The 20,477-nt window shown below is 41.1% G+C and overlaps 1 protein-coding gene and 1 long non-coding RNA gene across 2 annotated transcripts in view; one reads left to right on the forward strand and one right to left on the reverse strand.

The window, feature by feature from the left end:
• agbl4 (AGBL carboxypeptidase 4) overlaps positions 1-20,477 on the forward strand; it is a 267,276-nt gene that overhangs the window by 19,558 nt on the left and 227,241 nt on the right. The gene's annotated exons all lie outside the window — the stretch shown is intronic.
• Positions 1-20,477, reverse strand: part of LOC127605435 (uncharacterized) — a 36,035-nt gene that overhangs the window by 3,822 nt on the left and 11,736 nt on the right. Inside the window, exon 2 of the long non-coding RNA XR_007963592.1 lies at positions 10,428-10,511. This is a non-coding gene — a long non-coding RNA (uncharacterized LOC127605435). The remainder of the gene's footprint in view (positions 1-10,427; positions 10,512-20,477) is intronic.

Raw genomic sequence — 20,477 nt, forward strand, 5'->3', positions numbered from 1 at the left:
CTTTCAGGCAAGTCTCAAGCATCTTCGTCAAAACTGTGTGAAGTCAAGTGTAATGTTCTGACCGAGGGTACAATGAATACAAGGATTGGGCAAGATAATGATTTGACTCTTGTAGAAAATGGATGGATGGATCGAAACAAATAAATAAATGCCTTCATTCAAATACTAGGCTAAAAACCAGCAGACGTGATCTTGAAAATTTTGCTTTGCGAAGTTTGGACCTCCACTTTGTTTCAACTTCTGCATCAATACTATTCTATTCTCTCACCCTTCATTGTGCCAATGGCACACATTTTATATTAGCAAAATCACTCCACACAGCACCAAAGCTGTCAAAAGCATGTCACCACACAGTATGTAAGAATGATATTCTCATCTCAATTTACCCAGAAATTCACTTATGTGTGAAATTGGGGCCAGTTTAATTGAACATAAAGCTATTATTCTGTTGCATCAAAGGCAATGTGGATACGCAGGTCAATTGGACTTCTGCCAAAAGCATTTAATTGTTCTGCCACTTTGGTTGTGTAGCCCCACCCATCCTCTCTTCTCTTCCAACCCCCCTTTCCTCTCTTTGTATTCATTGCTGACGACCCGATTTGTTGGCACATCGCCTTTACCACTGCAATGAAGTGTTTTGGAATTAACAACATGGACGCCAAAAAAATAAAACTGTAGGTGAGTCGGTTTCAGAGTCAGTACAGCAAATTTATAGCGGTGTGACTCAAGCATGTGGCAATATTTGAATAAAAATGAGCATGATGGCACGACCACTGGCAAATTAGGCACGTCTATCTTCAAAGTTAATATTGGCACAAGGGCTATACTATGTTACTAGTGCCCCAAAACACGTTGCTGAGTCGCTCCAAGGTCACTAATCTCCTTCGTGATGATGAAGAGCAACATTACTCGCATGTACCGTACTCATGAAGGATAGCGAGAAGAGTCACTTTTTGATTTATTTATGTTTTAAAAAAAATATTTGCCATACTTGTCCTTTTGGTACATACGGCACCATGTAGTTGCTGGTGTTGCCATAGCTGCTTCCTCTCACTACATTCTACAAAGGAGTTTTCGGTATGACTCTGCCAAATGGTTTATCGTTTAAAACAGTCACTACATAGGCAGATAAAGTTTGGATTGAGTAGTTTGAAACATGATGTGAACTTCTCAAAAGGCACAGGGCATCAGGGAGTTTATTTTTTTTAGGGATGTGGGGTATCTTGGATGACCTTGTTCTGTAAAAGAGGAACTCAGGCATCCTTCCTTATTGTCCAGGCTGATGCTCCCCAGATCACTCCGTAATGACATGGACAAAAGGATATGACGACAGCACAGAATGGATTTTTAAACTGTCGCCCTGATAGCGGAATGAGTTTTCCCTGGGTTATCGCTGCTGACACAAGGTTTCTTATCAAAGTTAATTTCCCTATTTTTAACTTGATTCACTTTAAAAGGAGGCACAGAGCGAATGGCATGTTTTCAAATAGAGTAGAGTCACCATTTATTACACATTCATTCTTGGTTTCTTAAGTCAGGTTTAGGGAAGTTTAAATGTTGAAAATAAAATTTTATTTCCCACCCGTCCATTAATTTTTTTATACGACCTGTCCTCACTAGAGTCACAGGTGTGTTGTACGAATTAACCTAACATGCATGGTTTTGTTTACAGTTTTGTGAGGGAACAGGAGTACAACTTGTAGACCCTTAAGGCTGTAAAAGTTTGAAAAGGGCCAGCAAAATCAACAACTGAACACACAATAACCTGTTCCAAAACGCACTCGCGTGTGGCATCACGGAAACTATCGATCAGAATATCCCATCATCAGCCATATTTTGCAAATCTCCTAAAATGTCAACTCAGTGACCACCTAAAGCATCCACTCTGCAAGCATCTTTTCTGTGGAATTTTGTATTTGTCCTGTGCAGTGATACCAATGATGCAAAGTAATAATTAAAAAAAAATAGTGTAATAATCACAACATCAAAAATGGAACTAGCTCTTCCATAGCAGTGACAACAGGACTGCTACCATTTGTGCTGGCTGCTTACTAATATGGCTAAAACAACAGTAAATCGACATATTGCAAAAGATTCATCAAGTAGAAAGAAATGATGATCAGAATCTGTTTCTCAGAAGTGTTTATATTGTGTCATCAGTTAAGAACTACACAATATGTATTTTGAACATTTTACCATGTGTCATTCACCTAATTTTCTACTAGTACAGCAGCTAAGAAATTTGAATGTTGCTTCACTCATTTCCTAACTGAGGGTTTTCAGCTCTGGCACAATTAATTTCATTTTTTATGTTTTTTATTGGACCAAGCCTTTGTTTCCTTTTAAATTTGGAAGTCACCCAGCGTCAATGAACAGATTGTTTTTGACTTCAGAGGCTCCACTGTCATTCCGATGTCAGAAACAGACTGAGTATGTACTCTTTGCTAAAAGTACACTTTTCTACATCGTACGTTCTACTATGTGCAATAGAACCTTTTGCGGTTGTGATGCTTTATCAGCTTGGTGTGTCTCCATCAGTGCACTCATCAGTGAAGTGTTCACTGAGAGTCCAGCTGTGTGCCAGTGTGTAATGCTGCCAATGTGCACAAATTTTCCAAATCAAGGCGCAGGGTGCAAAGCGCTGGCAATGTTGTGTTTTTTTGTGGCTGCAGTTGAATATACAAACGGGTTACCTCCGGCGAAAAACATAACTGTATGCTCTATTACTGATCATTACAGAATTTTATTTTACTGCAAGTGTGTGAATTAAACTTGCTCCCATAGGCAGCACTGAAGGTAAAATGCAATCAGTTGAAATAATTGTGAGTTAGTGCTGCATTTGCAGAGAACGAGGAAAAAGCCTGGCAACCCCTATGTATCTATACTGCTTCACTCTTACAAAATGGTCCTACAATCACCATGAAATTGCAACTGTAAATTTGTGCCTCTGGGTTGTTTCTTAAGACCTACTTAGATAAGACAAACGCAAACATTCACTTCACAGTTCCAGCAACTTTACAGTGTACATGCATTCACACAAACACCACAATGTGAAAAACAAAATATAACTCTTTTACATGCAATCTTTGGAGGGACAAATACTCTGAAATGAGAGTAGATAATAATTATTTATTATGGCTGTGTTGGCAGGTGTGTGAGCATGTACTGTATTTAAAAGAAGCGGCTGGTTCTTACCTAATGTGTTCAGTGGAGGAACTTAGTAGTCCCACTCTTGAGGGGCGGGGGAAATAAAAATGATATGTGAGGGGAAGAGAGGCTTTATTGTGCTGTGTGATGACATGCATATACCATCGTGCAACTAATTTATTATATGCTGTTTGTCACCGCCATTAACATCACCTTTCCTGTGCCCCACCACAAATGGTTCCACAACCCACTTTTTGATCCCAACCCACCATTTGAAAATCACTGTTCTTAGGATTTTAAGAGACTTTCAGGTAAAAAAAAAAAGAAGCTCATTTTCTGAACACCTCTGTGCATAACAATGCTCCGATTAGGCCCATTACTCAGATGGTTACCGTATTTCACCCCCATTTCACTTGTCAGCATTTGCACAAAAATGTTGTTGACGGAGACACCGCTATTTGTGAGGTTGATATGGCGGGTAAGGAAGGGCTTTCCAGAGCTACTGTGCATCTGCATGAAATGATGAGCCTGGTGTCAGGGCATGGATCATCCTTTTTCACCGAGTAATGAATACAGATTGCACACTGGATAGAGGGCCTCAGCAATCTGCTGCTCCACAAATGAAACAACTGCCATTCTAATGAAATAGTCTTTTCATGCCAGCGCACCCCTCAACGCGGCCTAAATTCAATTCCATACCCACAGATTTGCGTGTTGGGGGATTGAGAGATGCAGGATGCAAGAGGTTGGGGGTAGGGGGGATTCTAAATGCTGCAGTTAGAGTATTATTTAAAAGTATGTGTGCATGTTGATGCGTGAAGGTAGCGGTGTAGTGGGAGGGGCGCCCTTCGTGATATTGTCGTTAACCACCTGGGTGTTTTGGATCGCAGTCGGCGAAATGGGATCCATTCACACTCCCACAAAGACACGCTTGTGCAGAACTTCACACACTTGGCTAATGATGCTAACTAGTGGCTTGGGAGAACATGCTCCCTGTATTCTGTATTTAGGGAACAGTGAGGAGAGCCGCAGTGCCTCTTTGATGCTGCCTTTGTTTTCTTGTTTGTGCGGTTTAATAATTTAATCAAGCCAAACGTCCTCCTTCTCTGCGTAACTGTCTGTTGGCGATGGCTAATTACGCTGCAGATTGTTCTCCTGCTGCTGCAGATGCGAGTTTAGATCCAGAGGGTTGGAGGGGGTTGGCGTTGGTGTGTTTGTGTTTTGATGGCTGTAATTTAACAGTGGGCTGGTGGGTTAAGCTGTCTGTTGACCGCTGTTTTGTTGTTTCTGAAGGCTGCTGACAAGCTAGCCTTCTAAAAAGCAGCCATCACGGCTTAAGCTAATGCCTCTTTTGTTCGTTACTTATCATTTGAATATCATTTCATAAAAACATATCCATTTTTGGACATAGTGTAACAACTTTATTTTTTAACCTATTTTTAACAAACTACATGGGTAGAAAAGAGAAAATATACTCAAAGAAGGACAACAGAAAAATACATTTTTAATAGAGCTGTCATACCTTTGAAATGACTTCATTTTCCGTCCACAGACTTCCGTCCGGATTGCCTAACTGATTAGATCCAATGCTGCTGGTTCCAATTAGGTTTTGCACAACAAAATCGTCCTAGACACCAGATTTGCATGCGCTGATTAACTGTATGATGTGATACACCGGGGATATAGTCTGCAATGTTGCCTACTGTGTTTAATAAACACCAATGAGATGAGCTAAACTTGTTATATTTTAATAGCTGATTGGATAATTTGCAGCAGTGTTAAATCAGATTGGACTGAATTGGGATAAATTATTTGTGACTTATTGCAAATTTAGATGAACTCAGTTGAAATGGTCACGTCAGAAATAAATGCTTACATTTTTTCGTCGGTAGACAATCTGTAAAGTTAAAAGCATCAAAGTGGTAAGTTACCCTGATTGCTTTAGGACATCAGAAATACCCCAAAGGCTCCCCCTCTAAGGTGGGGCATCTTTATGGACATCCTTGGCGCCATTAACGTGTGCGTTTAACGTTATCCAACTAAACGCCGAAAATCACTTTTACAATGGAAAATGAACATTTTTGCCTATTTTCTTTCTTTTTTTTTTCTCCTCAAATTAACCTCCCCCATTGGAGCAAATAAGTGCCTGGAGTAAAAATACAAGAGCATTAGACTAAGCTGTCTTGTCTTGTAGAGCAGAAATATCTTGGCGCCACGGTGATTTGAGTCACCGTTTGACACAAGCTACAGGCTGTATATCTCCTGAGGCTCTCGGTCTTTGGTGGGCAGTAATAAAAAGCTTCCTGAAAACATTTTCAGGGATTCTGGCGCCATTGACTCATTTATCCCCACTGTGTGTGTGTGTGTGTGTGTGTGTGTGTATAGTGTATTTTATTTATATGGCAATCCTTCCATCTTGGATGTGACATTTATCAATAACATCCTTGAAAATTCCATCTTTTAAACACCTAATCGAACTGTAGACTTGACAAATGCTTTATTCCACCGATAGCAATCAAGGAGGACCTTTTTGGCATTTTCACTGTTTGGTTTGTGAGACTCAAGATTTGCAGTTAGGATTGTAAAGTTTTCTTGAAGATGGTAACCCATGAAAGGGCATTTCAAGAGATGAAAATCAGTTTTGTCCAGTTTTGCGAGTATACAGATGCTGTTTGTCTTTCTGATGTTGAGATTTAGCATATCCAAGCATGCTGCGGACCGGTGTTTTCTCATAATGATGCAGCGAAGGAAATATCTCGGATAGAGAAATGACTGTCAAACTCTCCAAAGAGGTACTGTGAGGTATGTCTTTTTCAAAAGAAGTGGACATTACATTTCAGCAGTACTCGTGGTCTTCAGAAGAGCCTTACATAGAATATAAAAGTAAATGCATTTTGTAAAGGTATTTTTTTTCTTTTACTTACTTTAAATTTAACTATAACATGAATTTGATGTAAGGTATTGCCCTGGAGTCACGTCAAAATAATAATTGACCAGTTCTAATATGAAGAGGGGTGTCTAGAAGAAGAAGAAAAAAAACGAGAATCAAGAGTGTTTCCTCATGCTCTTGTGTTGTCCTATCATCAAAAACTTGACAGGTTACATGTGCACAGTATCCGCAAGAAAAAACTTGTTCTAGTGGTTGCTGGATCTGGCAATTGTACTTCTAGACACCCCAATGAAAAGCCTGAAAAAGCTGAGGATCAATCGAGTGAGGGAGGGAAACTCCAAATGGTTAAAGACACAGATTAAAAAAAAACAAACAAAAAAAACAGTACAGTTGAAGTTGGGTGCATAACGACCAGACTGCGGGCGCTCATGCGATGTAGGCAGAATGTTTTTCATGTGACAAATGTGTAATTAAGAAGGATTTTTATTATTTATATATACGATGTGTATTTATATATATTATTTTTTTTGTCCCCCCCACCCCCCCACAAACACACACACACACACACACACACACTTTTGCACAGTCGTCGCACGCCCACATGCACATGTTGATGGACCGGAGGTGGGTGTGGCGAACAAAGCATTTTTGTCCTTCCCCGAATGCAAATGTGTGTGTCTATCTGTGCACATTTTAGTGAGCGTAAATGTGCGAGTTTGAAAGAGGGCCCATAATTACAGGCCCATTCAAATAACACCAAAGCCTCATTGCTCACTGATTCTGCATGATAGGATGCAATGTTTTAATTTTGGCACTTCTCTTTTATTTAGTCTTTTAGATCTCACACAGTGTGTGTGTGTGTTTTCTGTCAACTATACCTGTATGAGTTTTAAAGATATTTTTTCCCTCCTCCCACACAATATTACTTTTTTCTTGTAGGGAAATGTGATTGCCAGCATTTGGCTGTGATGGACCGGATTACTTCTTCGTAAAGGGAACGTTAATGCGAGAGGCAGATTGTCCGTTGGTTGATTTCTCTGAAATGTGTAGTCATGACCCTTATGCCGATGTATCAGGAATGACACCGTTGACGGGAGAATTCCTTTTTTCTTTTTGATTTTTCTGTCACAATTTATCCTGTTGTCTGATCTTGAATGTCTAAACCAGTGATAGGCAACTGAGTGGCTAAAAAATCCTGGAAACAAATAAAAAAAAAAATACAATTGAAAAAATCCTGAAAATAAATTAAAATAGATATCGGCGAATCTTTTTGTCCTGAACCGCAAGTATGCAAGGGTCTTCGTTTTAAGTTTTTGCTTTTACTTTTTTTTGGGGGGGTTGAAAGATTTTTGCTATTCGCTACAATGTGACAGAGTTGGTTTTCAGTGCAGTTGAGACAGAATGGTCAATGTCCATGTTGTTCAACACTTGAAACGTTTGTTTTTTAAAAATTTCTATAGCAATGTTTCTTTTGGACATCCTTTTCCCAGTGACTATCGCAGATACTGTGAAACGATCCTTGCATATTAGAAAGCCCATGCGGTCGGGAGACGTATACAACAATACATATAATTTACTGCTGTCTGTTTTTAAATGCGTTTTTGCAATGTTAAACTAAAGTTCAACCTATAAAAGACAAGGCAGCGTGGTTTCCTAACACTAGAAGGTCACATTGGGATTAAAAGTTAATGTCCCAATTACCCACTTTTATATCCAAAAGGTTTAATATTATATTGCATGGTTAATACGAATCAGGCCTTTAGGGATTTTAAAAACTTGGACACTTGAAGTTATAGTTGACATGACGATTTAAAGACCTCTTCTGTTTTGAGCAATCACCCATCTGTGAGTTCCAAAATGGTATTTTGAAAATCATTTCAAGAATAGCATTGCCGTTTACCTGTTCAAATTATGTCTGGGTGCCTTATTATCTCATATCTGATGCGCACAAATAGTCATACGCCGCACTATACAGTATATCCATGTGCGTATGTTGAAGGTGAGTGCCGGCTGTGGGTGTTTGTTACCAAGTCAAGTCGAGGCTGGCCGTCATCATTCCAAGCGCATTAACCTTGGCCTCCATGCCTGCAAGGCCCACAGCTTCTATTTCTCGACAACACATACAGGTCCCGACTCGGGGCAAACTAGCAGGCGGCATAGTTAATGACTTATTTACTCTTTAATGGCTGTTTATGGCACCACTGCAACAATTAATGAGAAAAAATGCCAAATTCGCAAGCCATGGGGGAGCCACGTGGTGGAGGTTATTTTCTTTCTCTAACTTTATCTCGGCTTTGCCTTCTGCTCCACCCAGATAAACTGCCGCGTACCTGGAGACAGACAGGCTGACAGCGGCAAGGACAGCGACTTTTACAAAGTGTGACCGTAAAAATACACGCTGACCTTATTTCCAACTTGTATTCCATTCTACTTTATTCCGTTCTGGCCTGAAATAAATCATCCTTACTGTGTCCCCATTTCAATGACGTTATTGATTTCGCCGCATTCTTCCCCTTTGTCATTAATGATACATATTTTTTCCCCCCAACATTTCCAAACTGCTTATCATACTGGTTTTCGTTCACTTTTCCCAGCACTCCCCTCTGCCTTTTTTCCTTCTTCTTTTGGTGTGTTGTTTTCCCCAGCTCTCTTTAGCTCTGTGAATACCATCGCTCAAGCAGTGAGCTGTTGCAGGCACTTTGTTGCTGACCATGGTGCTGAAAGCCTCCTGCCTTCCAATTGCCAGAGTGTTCATTTCATGCTTCATATACCCCGTTCTCCATTTGTCAGAGTGCTGTTAGCCCCCCACACTTATTTCTTTAACCCCTTCCCTTACAAATAATAACAAATCAAAGGCACATTTGTTTTACTCCGCTGTCACAGCTCCTGCCGTTGCCAGGTTTTCAATTAAAGAGCTGGCATTTGTTACACTTTGCACGAGTTTGTTGCAGGAATGTTTTCGGAGGGCTTTTAGATGTTATTTTTTGTTTGCCCTTTTTGGTCTGTGTTGCTGTTTTGCTTTTTTGTAGTTGTGATTCAGGCCTGTGTGTCTGATGCAAATCTTTGTGTAAATATGCTATGTTGCATTGCAGGTAGTGGAACACAGTCCGTTACTGAGTGCAGGTCAACCTCCCATTTCTTCTCCTCTCATTTGAAAGCAGTATTTCTTTTTGGACTTAAAAAACGGAATAATAATTATTCAAGGATCAAACTTACAAAAGGGTGGCATAAACATTTTTGATGGGGACAATATCTTCCAATATATTTGCAAGTACATTAGAATGTATTAATAATGTGAAAAAATGTTTAATGATGTTGATATTTAGTTTGTATGGAAACATGGATCTGGCAATGTGAAATCAAAGTTTTGAAACACAAATACATTTGAACGTATTTGCAAGTACAATGGAATGTACAAAAATGTTTCTTCAACATTGGCAGTTCCATTATTAACTGTCAGACCAGTAGGGGTGGGAATTGATTAGAATTTTGTGAGTCTGTATCATGTGGGGGAATAAAATAATATAAATAACTTGATATCAGTCATGTCATTATCATTACTGTATATCATCTAATACATAAAATGTTTCAGCATATTGATGTGTGTTATGTACACATTGTTATAGCCTGATAGTAATGCAATAATACACAGATAAACAAATCTGCGGTGGAAAAATACCTTGTGATGCAGCCAGTTTTCATGGAATGCACACTGTTGCTGTGTACCTTTTTTGTATTATGGTGTGCACTTGCATACTGTACAAACTGCAATTATTGAACTCACAAGTGACCAGCCTAACTTAACCTCTTGAGGACTGTGGCTCACTTGCCAAGCATGATCTATTGAACCACTCGTAATCCAACTGTGACACCAATTTAACAATTGGATGAAGCTGGGGTTGATTGGTCATGCCTGGAGAGTGAGGCACAAGGATGACGTAATAGAAAACCTGCTGTTGTGATCCTGTCTCAAATGCTACAGAATGTAGCAAGGGAACTAACATAATATGCCAGTTATCAAAATAACCCTCAATCATTTACTTGTAGGATGATATTTTTAATGTTGCACTACGACCTGTTCTACCTCTTAATCAGGGGTGTTAACCAAATTTTTGTCGCGGGCCACATTTCTCTGTCCGTTTCCCTTGGAGGGCCGTTATGACTGGAAGCATATAAAGACTTGTTTAACAAACTACTGTTTTCAAGTACATTACTGTAATGAGGGCTTTGGTGGTTTCTACAGTACAGTTTCTCCCTCATTTATTACATCTAAGAATTTAAAATTAAGGAATCATCTAAGGATCTGGCCCTCGGGCCTTGAGTTTGACACCATGCTCTTCATCTTCTATTGATGTGATTGTGAATGATTGTTTGTCTGTACAACATTTACCTTGTGATTGGGTAACGAGAAGTCCACGGTGCACCCGGCTCTCGCCCAAAGTCAGCTATGATAGGCTCCAGCTCACCTGTGACACTGGACAAGATAAGAGATAGAAAATGAATAAATGAAAAGGCTTCATTTTGTAGGACTGAATGTCCTAACTGCATTGAAATGATGGGAAATTATAGTGCAGAGTGTGTCGCACAAGGACTCCTTTTGTCGTGGGGCAGCCCATCACTGTGGTGGTTTGGAATTGCGCACTGACCTCGCACAGGACTGTGCCGCTCATTTTAGCAGCTGAATGATCACTCACCAACGCATTCCCTCTTCCTTTTGTTTTTTTTTCTTCTGAATTCTCAAGAGACCCTGTGGTGGTGACTTTATTATCTCCTTTTTACTTCATATTTTCCAGTTGGAATGAGCAGGACTATCGAGTAGTCTAAACAGCATAGGGCGATAGAGTTTGGAAGGTGCGGCAAGATGTGTATCATCGTTTTTACTGCCGTCACCAAATGAAGACCTTCGGGAAGAGATGGATGACGCCATGAGTTGAGGTGCAGTCATATTGCTGAAGCTGCTTTGTGCTACATTGACCCAGCCTCACTGGGGAGGCTTGCAGGGAGAGATTGCAGCAAGGCTGTTGTTCCCTCACCACTTGCTGTACCTTACCTTGCAAAATCTACAGAAACCAAATCACATGGGATTCCCCCCCCCCCCCCCCCCCTAAATTGATTCTGTTCCAATACATTGTATTTTCAGGAACTATTAACTTTGATTACATTGATTGATTTTTTTTTTTGGGGGGGGGGGGGTCATTCCAAAATGCTAAAGAAATGGCAACATTCACAGTTATTCCTTTGATGCGTGGTGAATTGAGCTATCATGTGGTACGCTGAGATTGAACAGTTGATGTCTTATGTGACTTCATCCGGGCGTTTCACAGTCTCGTCAAGTTTTTGTTTTTCTTGAATTGACATGAACATTTTGGTCGAATTTCAAATGGACCTTATGCATGGCGACACTTTGAGCATTTCCAATGGAAAGGTCAGATGGCAGAATAGTTTCTGTTGTCAATATGTCACATGCTGCTGGGATGCCATCTAGCAACAACAAAAAGAAGAATGCCTGTCGTTAAGTGTGTGATAACCTGGTGTTGCGTAATCATTCTACTAAATATTGACAGGTTACTTCTTTTGAGGTCAAAATGGAATCAGAAGTTTTCAGTTTTCCTAGCCAAGATAATATCTATTCCAGCCAACGCTGTGGTGAGTTGTGTTATTGTGGTGACCTGAGGTTAAAATGCCACCTGATGCCAAATTCGCAAGTGCTGCGTGCATTGATTCCATCATATGATCTTGGCGATCTTCGACTCTGATGTTCTGCCATGGAATTTTGTTCCTACGGCATGATTCGTGAAAGTTGGAACATGCAAAAGGCTATCGCTAATCTTCACAAATGCAGTTGTCGGCTATAATTAAAACAAATGTGTCATAACTATAAAAAGATAAAATGGGGGGGGGGGACCCAAGTACGGTGGTTAATTGGTCATGCCTCGTTTTGCCAAACAGAAGCATGGTCTTAAAGTGCATCATTTTTGTAATTTCAAAATGTCGTGTGTCAGCCGGTCATCAACCAAGGACCCGCTGTACAAAGAATTCACTGTGGTAGTTTTGTACCTGAAAAGACAGAAAAAGCACATAACAAAACAAGATGGTTACATAAATAAGTATGAACAACAGCCCATAATTATGTTTCACTCTCCATTTCACTCCCTTCAATGTCCTTCATTTAGAGGACCGTCTGTTTTGGTTCCAAATTGTCCTTCATGCCAAGCTGAATTTGTGAGCGGTGCTATGCCAGACGCTAAGTAAATGTGTTTTTCAATCTCTGCTGCTCCCCGACCATCCCACTCTCATACCTTACCTCCTTTACCGATGGACTCCTTCAAGTCCCCTGTGTTTTTAGGACAATCTCGGTGTCGCCTCCTCTCTTGACTGCCTGCGTTCCTACCTGGCCACCCATTGCCCTCGCTGTCACTTTTTCCAGCTCCCGATAAATAACCCCGTACCACCTCTGGCCCTCAGCTCTACTGGCTGTTGCCGGGGTTGAATTTGTCACAATATCACTTTCTGTAAAAGGGAAAATTGATACTGCTGCCATTTGCCGCAGGCGATAGTTTGAAATGTTAAAATGCCACAATAGGGCGGAACCTCTACCTCCGTTCCATGAAGCTGTTTGATTTCAAAACACATTTTGCCATAGAATAAATAATGTAAAGTGATTTCATTTGTTGCCCAAAATGTTATGAAGCATGTTTTAAAAATATCATTTTACGACTAAATCAATCACTGTTATAGGACTAAAATGAAGTAATATCTGTTTCAAAGACACCTGCCTGTAATCAGAAATACAGGAAAGCGTTTGTGAAGAGTACAAAAACACATTCATGACAGGAGTTCTCTTTTGCACATTGGATACCAGGTTTAATTTTCAGCTAACATTTTTTCAAGTCCAAATTGACCCAAACTGACATGCTGAAATGTTACCATTCAATCAGTGATGCAAATGTTAAAAAATAAAACAGCTGAGTTGCTGCAGCAACATTTTAGGCCGTGCATTTAATTACACAACAGACATTAAAACTTGCAATCTCCTTTAGTTAAAACGAGGCACTCAAACCTCCTCTGCTGCCCTGCAGGGGTTGTTTTTGTACTGAAAAGACATCGAATGGGGCCTTTAAATATACTCCGAAGGATTGCAATGCAAAAGGGGGGACTTCATTAAAATATGAGAAAAATTGTTGCGGTTCTACTTCACTGGTTGGAAAACAGGCCACTAATCAGACGAGACATCCCCAGATGACCAGGTAAGAGGAAGGAAGCAAAAGTTGCTCCCTAAAATCCGCCATTATCCAGATGGCACCATTAGCGACGAAGCCAGAGAAGTTCTTCTCGCTTATAATTGACTCCATAGGCTATTAGGCAAGGTTGGCACAAGGCTAGGTCCACTGGTGCACGCCCCAGATGTTCCCTCTGTGTGTATGTGCTGGAAGTGCAAGCAGGTGAAAGTTTTGCTCCTTTGCTAAGAGCTGGTGGAAGGTCCTGGGCTGTCTGTCTGTCTCTGGACATGGAGCTGGGAAGAAGTCACATTGGATTATATCAGCGTCTCTATCAGCCTGGCTGTTCTCAGTCTCTCTCTTTTGCCATCTCTCAATCTCCCTCTCGGGCCTTCTTTCCATCCCGCCTTGGGGAAAGACGGATTAAAGTGCTCTGTTTTCCATGGAAGATCTTTGTCTCTCCCTTTTGGGTTTATCCAATGATAAAATTATATTGTCGTATTATCGCTCTTGTCTGTCTTTTAGTGCGTGTGCAGGCAAAGTGATGCTTCTATATATGTTACGCCACATAGTGTGTTTTCGATCCCGACAGCACTCTTCGAGTTATCTTAGAAGATGTTGTTCCTCTCAACTGGGCAGGCTTCACCAGGTCATGCATATGGGCTAAAAAGGACAGCTCTAGCCTGGATGTTGGTGTGGAAACTTAACTATTTATTGTCCCAGTTCAAGGCACATCCCAACCACGAATGGTATCCTTCTTTTGGTATACAAAAAAAGACGTCGCTTGGGTCAAATCACCTTCATTAATCTTCCATTCACTTGTAATGATTGTTGTGGAGACACCTGAAGGCCAAAAGTGGCTGTACTCTTTGTCTTTTACTTGTTTGAGACTAAATTATTGAGTCTCTGGAAGGGATGAAAAGATAGCATTGTGCCTTGGAGGGAGGTGGTACATGGATAAATGTCGCATATGGGCAAAATAAAAAAAATATTTTTGCATGAAAAGTAATTACTGGAAAAGTGAAACGTTTTTTTAACGATGGGTCAGATTGTCACAAATTGTGAAGGCACAAATACGTTTTCTTCTGGACCTGAAAAGAAGTTGCTTGACATTATTAGATGGGACTGTCATTTCCTGTTTGTTTAAATTTCTTGATGGTAAGAGCATGGATCCTACATCCCAAATTTAAGCATGCTGTAAAGAAGAGTTTGGGATTGTTCATTTTGCCAGTGGGCTTGATGACTTGTCAATTTTCCTTTCTGCGATTGACAGGCAACGGCTTGTGTTGGGTGAGCTTATCAAAATACGAATCGGAAACTGTTTAGCATCTAATTCCATATGCTTTAAAATGAGAACAGGGGAGCTTAAATTTCCTTTTGAAAAACTCTTCCACTGCCTAACTTTTTTTTCTTCGCCTTTCCTACTTAATTCTCGTGGGAACTCATTGCTCAATGTCAGTGAACCTTTGTGTCGGAACAACCAACGGCGCAAGGTCAGCGTTCCGCAAGGCCTCATTGAAGAGAAGTCAATGCTTAGTTCCACAACTGGTTGTGCAGCGGGCTTAGAAAGGCCTGTTTTCAAGCGTTTGGATTACATTACTGAATGGACTTTCAGTAATCCCTTTATAGCAAGGAAAAAGAGCTAAAAGGCATTAATTATTCATCTCCTCATGGCTCGTGGTGGTAAAGAGGAGAGGCGCTCTAGGGTTTCCATCAGCTATTAGTAAACAAATCAATGCTGCAGGCTGAGCTCCTCCCCGGTACAGAGCCATCTGCCCTTTACCGTGACTTTCAGGAGGAGGCCAGATATGGACCAGCGTTGACACACAATACTGCCACATGGGGAAGAATCTCAAGAGAAAAATCAAGAAAACAGTTTGCCAGTGTTTTGCTTTTCCCGTTTCTTGATGATCTATCCAGTTCTTAAATGCACAATCTGTTCTGCAAGAACAACATTTAATGTATTCATGGAATCCGTCTAATTAGTTCGAACAGTTGTTATATTAATGTCCCAAACGGGCAGGTACAACGCATTATGCCTCCGTGAGCAGGCGCACAAATTTGTCACAGCCCACCTAACAATAGGTCGTTGATATAATCAAACGGCACGGTTTGAAACCCATAATCCAATTTCTCTGGCTAGCTTCATTGTAATTTGTTATCGCCATAATTATGAAGTGAATTGTGAACTGAATGTAAGGGAATTGAATCAGGCCAGAGAAAAAGAATAATATGATTGAGAACTGCGAGAAATCAATACAGCTCCGCTTGTCATCTCAATGCTGGCCTGAATCCTGTCTGAATGCGCTTCTTTGGGGGATTCATCTTAATTCAATCCAGGGGAGCTAACGCACTCCCTGTCCCCTTCACATGCTAGACAACAGCTCTGTCTTGATTTAGACTGCTGTGCTGTGCGGGGGCTCTGAGCTGGGAGTCATGGCTGCGAGGAAGGTATATCATGCTTGATTTTATTCATTTCGCAGAATAAACTCCAAGGAGCCCCGCAGACTACAGCGACATGTCAACTACTGTAGGCAGGAATATATTGCCAGTTCTGTGTGCATATGGATTAATAAAGATTGTTGAGACTGCAGCCTTTTCACCACAATAATATCATGTGATTGATGTTACCGCGGTGAGATACACGATACCAGTGCCATTAAGTTCAGAAGTATTGAGACAGTAACAGGGATTTGGGTAATTTTATCTTCATACACCACCGCCCAAAATAGAATTAGAACGCGTTTAAAGTTTTGACTTTGTTTTATTCAAGAGGTTTTACAAAGATGTGACATTTTATATAAGCCTCCTCCAAAATGATTCAGTCATTTTAAATACAGTGATGCCTTGCGATACGAGTGACCCATATTATGATATGGGCCGTCGTTGAGCTGTTAAATTGGCTTGGAGTTGCGAGAAAAATTGGAGATGGAACCACTGAATGACCACTCCTGGGTAAAGTTTACTGTCAAACTAAACATAAAACAATGTTGTGGGTTTTAAAACAAGCATATAAGTACGCCTTCAACATTAGCTTGATGCTAACACACAATGTGAAACGCCATTAGGATCCATGTGTCAGTCTTATAATGCTTTCATAAATTGATATTTAAACAAGTCTTTGTAAAAAATATCTCTGATTTCAGCTTCGTCACTTCCTAATGTTCACCTTAAAATGTATTTATGGTAAGGAACAAAGCGCGATATCTCATCACTCTTTATGTCTTCTGACGTTCCTGTACGTTCTATTCAACACCCTCCAGTTAACTGCATTGAGCACCTGTTAGCTTGCCGCAGGTGCTCTCCAATTCTAACAGCATATTGTCTTGTCTTCACAGATAAGATTAAAAAGCCAATCTTGCTCCGCGCATACTGTTGATAAACAGAGCGGCCAACAAAGAGCATCTTCAATGCCAAGGAGAGCCCAGTGTTAAAAAAAAAAAAAAAATCAATGTCTGACCCCATCCTAAACAAAAGGTCTTTTCTTCTTTCCCTCTTTGCACAGGTCGCCCTGATAAAAATTTGTGTGCAGTTATCAAACGGAGTCAAACGAGGACAAAAGATGTTTTTGCCTTTACACGGATTTTCAACTCCGTGCCGTCTACCCTCGCTCGTAAAATAAGGGAATATTCTTGCAATTGCGAAACGTCTTTCATTGGCGTGAGTGCGATTTGATTGTGCACATTGTGCGGCGTGTGAGGGAAGCTTGTAAAGGTTATACAGCCCTGTGAAAGGCTATCTCATTCACCAGCCACAGAGGGGGAATGTCCCTGCAGATGTGCACTGGGGGAAACAAATGGTTCCCCCTGTCTTGTTATAGCAACACACTGATAAGGTGGGTCACAACATGCTGAAGGCGGATTATTAGAGTGCCTTTTAACAGACTTTCCTTGTGACCATCATGCATTACCGTTATGAATAACTGTTGCAATTTTTACCTGCATCTGGCCCTTTAGCCACAGCCCCAATCACTGCCCCGTCTATGTGTTTATTTAATTCCTTCCTCCAAGTTATTGCAAATCCACACCTCCACCTGTGAGTGTGGGGGGGAGGGGTGAAGAAGAGCGGAATCAGTGCTCGGCTGCAAGCAGGGAAAAGGATATTCAACAGGGGCGCCCACGGTGGCAAAGCCATTTCCAATAATGTCTTCTTTCTGCAACAACAATCGTGTTTAACCCCGGTGGCTTCAGCTGCCCACTATTTGTCATCCCACCTCTTCCTCCCTCGCCTCCTCCGTGCTTTCATGTACTCAGGCAATAGCTCGGAAAGTATGGTTCATGATTGCATGGTGGCTACACTGCCTGAGTCATACCGCTGCTTGGATTTAAGCAAGCAGCAAAGAAGATTGTTTAGTCTAGCAGCACTTTGTCTGTTTGAGCGGCGCAATTCACTTTCCCGAATTGAACACGTGTGATCCTCCCTCAATACGGTTTGCTAAGATAAAAAAATGCAACGTAGGTTTCACTGCATATGAAAAAGTAAGATTTACAGACTAGCATTTTCTCGTGTTTGTCACTTGCTTGGGCGGCACAGTGAACAAAACATGTTTCCTAGGCTGCTCTAAATCGTCCGCAGGCCTGAACGTGAGTGTGAATGTTCGTCGTTGTCTCTATGTGCCCTTCGATTGACTGATGACCACACCAGGTGCTACCCGCCTCTCATCCCAAAATTAGCTTGGATCGGCTGCAAGCGCAACTGCGACCCAAGGATAAGCAACAGAGTCAATGTGATGCCTTGAAGACTTATACCCCCAGCCCCAAAAGTCAAACTTTTCCATTCAACTTCATATTTTTAAGTAGATGCTATGCTGTTACAAATGCATGTTGGACAAGCTCGTACACTTTTTTGAATAATTAATTACGAGCAAACAATGTACATGCAAACGGCTAATATGTAAGCTTGCACCTGTCTCCTCGAGCACAGTGTATAACCGTGTGTCCCTGTGCTCTTGAACTGCGTCCCGTTAAAATGGCCCGCATATTCGCTCAAAAGAACCGCGCGCAGCAGTCTGAACCACACAGACAAATGCACAAAGGTGAGGGAGTGATTTCTTTTTTTTTTTTTTTTTTAATGTTTCAGTTGGAAGTAATTTGGGTTTCATATCCACAGGGAGAACTCAAACATATCCCTCATACACATGAGCAAAGCCACACACACTTAAACACAGAGCAAACACACACTGACATACTTTAGGGCTTATTGCAGCGTGTTACAGATAGTCTGACGAGACTTGTTCTCATCCTACCATTTTCCTTTGCCCCAGTTCGTGTCATTTTCCTCATCCTTAATTTGTTTTTCTCTTTTAAGAGTTTGAAAAGAAGTTCACAGTCCAAAATGACCGTTTAAGTTGATTGGAATATCAAAATATTTTTGAGCTGTTCAGCACTGTGGCATTTATATACTTAGATGAATCTAAATACCGGTACAAAGTTTGTATGATCATTTTTAAGGTATAAATTGCATTTATAGGTTTACTATTTGATATGTAATCTATTTGTATATAATTAAAGAAAACAACAGCTCCCTTTTTGTTTAAATGTCTGAGTATAGTTATACATTGGTTTTCGACCATAATCCGTTCCTGAAGGCTGTTCGAAAAGCGATCTGTTCGAAATCCGAAATTATTTTATTTGCCCATGATTAGGGGCTAATGCACGATGCAGGAATAACAAAAAACAAAACAAAAAAAAAAGATTTGCGTAAATCACACCAAACACGTCTGCTCACAATGAACGCTACACGAAGAAGTGTTATTTCTTCATATAAGGAAGCTGAGAGGAGTCAAGTGGCATATTCAGGTTTGCTCAGGTTGGTCGAAAAACGGTTTTCGGTCGAGTTTTCCGGTCAGAATCCGATTTGGTCGATAAAAGAGACGTGCGAAAACCGAGGTTTGACTGTATTTTTTGTTGCATACTATATGATTTAAAAAAAAAACATTGTTGGCAAAATCAGTGCAAACAAATTCTAAACCGTTCATGTCTTTTTGTTGTTGTACTAGTTTCTGACTTTACAACACTGAAACCCAATTGTCAAGTCTCGGGTGACATTTTGCAATTTCATCCCCATTTTCTTGGGCACACCAGGGGTTTTGAGTAGTACGTACCGCAATAAAGGAACCATGGTGGTGGTGTGGGCGGAGTAGACAGAGCAAGAGGATGAGAAAGTGATTTGTGGCGAAACTGATCGGCTTTGCACCAGAAGCGGCATTGAAGAGCTGATTTAAAAGTTGTAAGACGGTGTTGTCTTGTCGTCAAGAGATGACAGGGGGCTGCAAGCCGAACGTGAAAAGGAGTGTGTACGCATACGTCGGTGCGTGCTCTTAGTGCATTAGTGTGTGCAAGTGCGGCACAGATGGAAAGACTTCTCAGGGATTACTGTGGAACTGGAAGAGGAGTGAGGTGGTAATTGCATTTTAATTACTGTGTTGATGGTTTTGTGCTCTGCCAGATGGAAGGTGCTTTACTGATCTAAGCACAAAATGAATCAGCCCGTGAGAAAATAAATCAGGCCTTCGGTGACTGGTTACCTGCTGTGTCCATAACCTCTGCGAGAATCACAGGTGATAATGATTTGTTTTGGGTGGTTGATATCCAACATACACCTTCACCCGGCACTCTGTGTCCTTCCACCTTCCACCTCCACTGTAATGAATCATATCGGCGCTTATGTAGCCTCCATGAAGATAATCTTACTGCTGTGTTGCTGTGTGTATGATTACGTGTGATATCTCTGTCTTCTAAAAACAAAGCAAAGTTTTTGAGTGCCAGATGAATCCTGTAACCTTGTAAGGCTTAAAGACCTGGTAAAGTGAATTCAGAGATTTGTTTATAAACACTCAACTCAGCTCAACTGTATTTATAGAGCACTTTAAACACATTATATATGTTTGATATTTGAGATGGCCAGCCCGGTGGTCGAGTGGTTAGCGTGTCGACCTCACAGCCCATAGGTATCAGGTTAAATTCAAGCTCGGGCCTCCCCATGTGGAGTTTGCATGTTCTCCCCGGCCTGTGTGGGTTTTCTCCGGGTACTCCGGTTTCCTCCCACATTCCAAAAACATGCAGGGCAGGATGATTGAATACTCCAAATTGTCCCTAGGTGTGAGCGTGGATGGGTGTTTGTCTCTGTGTGCCCTGTGATTGGCTGGCAACCGGTTCAGGGTGTCCCCCGCCCACTACCCGAAGACGGCTGGGATAGGCTACAGTGACCCTTATGAGGATAAG

The sequence above is a fragment of the Hippocampus zosterae genome, chromosome 8, assembly GCF_025434085.1.
Source record: "Hippocampus zosterae strain Florida chromosome 8, ASM2543408v3, whole genome shotgun sequence".
Lineage (NCBI taxonomy): Eukaryota > Metazoa > Chordata > Actinopteri > Syngnathiformes > Syngnathidae > Hippocampus > Hippocampus zosterae.